Below are 4426 nucleotides of genomic sequence, written 5' to 3'. Positions count from 1 at the left end.
GACGAGTACGCCCGCCTCTACCATGCATCAGAACACCAATAGGAACATATCTGATTTATTTACATTACTCCGATTTGTCAATCTTCGTGCTACTTGCACAGGGGTCAAATTGCGGGGATTATTGTTTCCGGTTTTTAGTATTGATGGGAAACGGGTTGGAAAACGAGGCTTTCAGAAGGCATTGGCGCTTTCAACAAATTGTGCCGGAAAACGGTTCATTACTCGTCAATTACCTGAATGTTCCATAGTTTCCTACTCTACCGGTCAGGTAAACGTTTTTGTACAAATCCTAACTATACTGAACAAAAATAGAAACGCAACATGGAACAATTTCAAAGATTTTGCCGAGTCACAGTTCATATAAGGAAATAAATAAATTCATTAGGCCCTAATCTATGGATTTCACATGACTGGTCACAGATACCTTAGAAGAAAAGGTAGCCCCCGTGGATCAGAAAACCAGACAGTATCTGGCGTGACAACCATTTGCCTCATGCAGTGGTGATTTTAGCATGCATTTCTTGGTGGGGCACACTCAAAAAAGATGTGCATTCATGCCAGCAAAGCCACTACACAACACTAAACAAAACATTAATTGCACCATAACGGTGACAAACGATGCCCACAAACTGTTAGGGCCTATATAAAGTTGTCCCAAAACCGGAGCTTTCTTTTCAGTGAATCCTTACCACTGCTACACCTGGCTATTAGCAGAGCCTTGTCTGGCAGCGAAACAGTTAATTCAGCCTCATTTACTGCCTTAAAAAAACAGCTGATATGGCTGACTTGATTAAACAAATGTGGTTTCTACTGACAATTGAGATGTACAAACTATGGCATAAGGGGACGACGAGCAGATAAGAAGCAATATTTCGATGAAGACACTAATGAGCGAGCTAGGACGGACGTTGTCAACATTTGTATTTATTAGGGATCCTCTTTGGCAGCAGCTACTCTTCCTAGGGTCCAAGCACTTACATTACATATAAAACAAAATAAAAAAAAGTACATCATATAACATTATTACACCACTAGATATCTACAATACAAAATGTATAATACAACCATACTAGAATATTAGAGAGTGCATGTGCTAGTTTATGTCTACCTTTTGTGTGTGTCTCTTCACAGTCCCCGCTGTTCCATAAGGTGTATTTTTAGCTATTTTTAAAAAATGTGATTCTACTGCATCAGTTACCTGATGTGGAATAGAGTTCCATGTAGTCATGGCTCTATGTAGTACTGTGTGTCTCCCATAGTCTCTTCTGGACTCGGGGACTCTGAAGACACCTTTGGTGGCATGTTTTGTGGGGTATGCATGAGTGTCCGAGCTGTGTGATAGTAGCTATAGTTACTACAGACCCGGATTCGATCCCGGGCTATTTCACAACCGGCCGTGATCGGGAGTCCCATAGGGCGGCGCACAATTGGCCCAGCGTCGTCCGGGTTAGGGGAGAGTTTGGCCGGGGGGGCTTTACTTGGCTCATCGCGCTCTAGCGACTCCTTGTGGCGGGCCGGGCACCTGCAGGCTGACTGGTTGTCAGGTGAACGGTGTTTCCTCCGACACATTTGTGAGGCTGGCTTCTGGGTTAATCGGGCGGGTGATAAGAAGCGCGGTTTGGCAGGTCATGTTACGGAGGATGCATGACTCAACCTTTGCCTCCCGAGCCCGTTGGGGAGTTGCAGCGATAAGACAATATCGAAATTGGGGAGAAAAAGGGGGTAATAAATAAATAATAGTTATTGTTGAATATTACTATTTTAATATGCATAATGAAGCCTACTAGCTAGCTAGGTAGCTGAGGAATTCAGGGAGCCCGTTATGCTGCTCTACCATAGTCCTAGGCTAGCTCTCTGTTTTTAGCCAAAACGAAACATTTATCTTTTGTTTGGACTTTTCTCAATTTTTCCCATGGTAAGTTTGTTGCACTAGCAACTGTTAGCTAACGGTTTATACACCAGTAAAGAATTCCCTGAAATGTTGCTAATAATGGAACAGGCTTTAACTTGTTTCAATAATATTCCTTTGTTTGAATCCTTTTGCTTGTTCATTTAGGACCTAGGTGAAATGAAGTGTTTTTAGCTGTGTGTTTTGTCAGTGTGTATGTTGTTGTTAGTTACGAGACAGCCATGTTGCTTGTCACTCAGGCAAATTCTGAAATGGCTGCCCGTGTCCTTGCTTGATACAATAATTAGTTTAACCATGTGTGCTTGTAATTTATTTACTTTTTTGAGTTGAGCATTACACCTGTATCTTTGCACAACTGTCTATTTTAAGTAGGCTACTGGAAAATGTCAATTGTCAACTCCCAACATTTAATTCAAATCAAATGTATTTATAAAGCCCTTCTTACATCAGCTGATATATCAAAGTGCTGTACAGAAACCCAGCCTAAAACCCCAAACAGCAAGCAATGCAGGTGTAGAAGCACAGTGGCTAGGAAAAACTCCCTAGAAAGGCCAACACCTAGGAAGAAACCTAGAGAGGAACCAGGCTATGAGGGGTGGCCAGTCCTCTTCTGGCTGTGCCGGGTGGAGATTATAACAGCACATGGCCAAGATGTTCAAATGTTCATAAATAACCAGCCTGGTCAAATAATAATAATCATAGTAGTTGTCGAGGGTGCAACAAGTCAGTAACACAAGAGTAAGTGTCAGTTGGCTTTTTCATAGCCGATCTTTGAGAGTATCTCTACCGCTCCTGCTGTCTCTAGAGAGTTGAAAACAGCAGGTCTGGGACAGGTAGCACGTCCGGTGAACAGGTCAGGGTTCCAGCAGGTCTGGGACAGGTAGCACGTCCTGTGAACAGGTCAGGGTTCCATAGCTGCAGGCAGAACAGTTGGAACTGGAGCAGCAGCACGGCCAGGTGAACTGGGGACAGCAAGGAATCATCAAGCCAGGTAGTCCTGAGGCATGGTCCTAGGGCTCAGATCCTCCGAGAGAGAGAAAGAAAGAAAGAGAGAATTAGAGAGAGCATATTTAAATTCACACAGGACACCGGAAAAGACAAGAAAATACTCCAGATGTGACAGACTGACCCTAGCCCCCCGACACATAAACTACTGCAGCATAAATACTGGAGGCTGAGACAGGAGGGGTCAGGAGACACTGTGGCCCCATCCGATGAAACCCCCGGACAGGGCCAAACAGGTAGGATATAACCCCACCCACTTTGCCAAAGCACAGCCTCCACACCACTGGAGGGATATCTCCAACCACCAACATACCATCCCGGGACAAGGCCGAGTATAGCCCACAAAGATCTCCGCCATGGCACAACCCAAGGGGGGGGCGCCAACCCAGACAGGAAGACCACGTCAGTGACTCAACCCACTCAAGTGACGCACCCCTCCCAGGGACGGCATGGAAGAACACCAGTAAGCTAGTGACTCAGCCACCGTAATAGGGGTAGAGGCAGAGAATCCCAGTGGAAAGAGGGGAAACCGGCCAGGCAGAGGCAGCAAGGGCGGTCTCTGCCTGGCCGGTCTCTTCCAACGGTCCTTTGTTATGTGACTACCATTTGAAGAGCTAGGGTGAAAAGAATGGTTCACCTCCAGGGATTAACATAAGCATCAGTAGGGCCATACTTTGTCTGCCTTTCACCTACACATAGGGGAGGAATGTAAAAGATCAGTAATGGAATTTTTGGTATTTTTTTATCAGTAAAACAATTCTCAGAGCAGGCTCAACTTCCACGACTGCAATAAATGCCATAAATTGTCTTTTACTTAAAAATGGAGAGGAGCCATAAATATCAGTTTTAGTCTACTGGAATTCATTGCAGTTTGGTTGTTTTTACTTAAAAAATAAATAACAAATCGCCAACCTCGGAGCAGGCTCAACTTGTGTGACTGCTCAGTTCACTTGCCCCAGGCAATAGGCAGTGTTTTCCCTACATGCATTTAGCAGCAGCACTCTGAATAAACTGCAAGATTCAACACAAGTTTTATCTGTCATTGTGTGAGTTTAGTGCCCACCACAAGTGATCTTTGTAGGAGAAGTGATAAGCTAGGGAAGGCAGTACGGGAGCCAAGGTGCATTGTGATTTAGAGACAGGTCCACAGGGATGACGTAGGCTTAGTCCAACATCAAGCCTCGAGTTGTTCTCTGCAATACTACCGCACATTGCTTGCCATGTTGTCAAGGTTAAGACAGACAACAGAATTTACCAGTCAAAGTACAACTTCCGTATCTGTGCTTTTCTTGATATTAAAAGTGTAGCACCTAGCTAGCCATACAACCCCATACTATCTAGCTAACTCGGATCCGAAGTCAACCAGCTAGCAAGCAGGCTTTGATACAATTGCAAACTAAATCATGACCATCCATCTCTAAACTAGCTACATCTGAAGTAAGCAGTTCACATGAGAAAACTAGCTAGTACTAGTAACAGTTACTGGTAGTTACATTTCAAACTCAGTTTATG

The sequence above is a fragment of the Salmo trutta genome, chromosome 9 (genome assembly GCF_901001165.1).
Source record: "Salmo trutta chromosome 9, fSalTru1.1, whole genome shotgun sequence".
Lineage (NCBI taxonomy): Eukaryota > Metazoa > Chordata > Actinopteri > Salmoniformes > Salmonidae > Salmo > Salmo trutta.
This window is presented reverse-complemented; position numbering follows the sequence as displayed.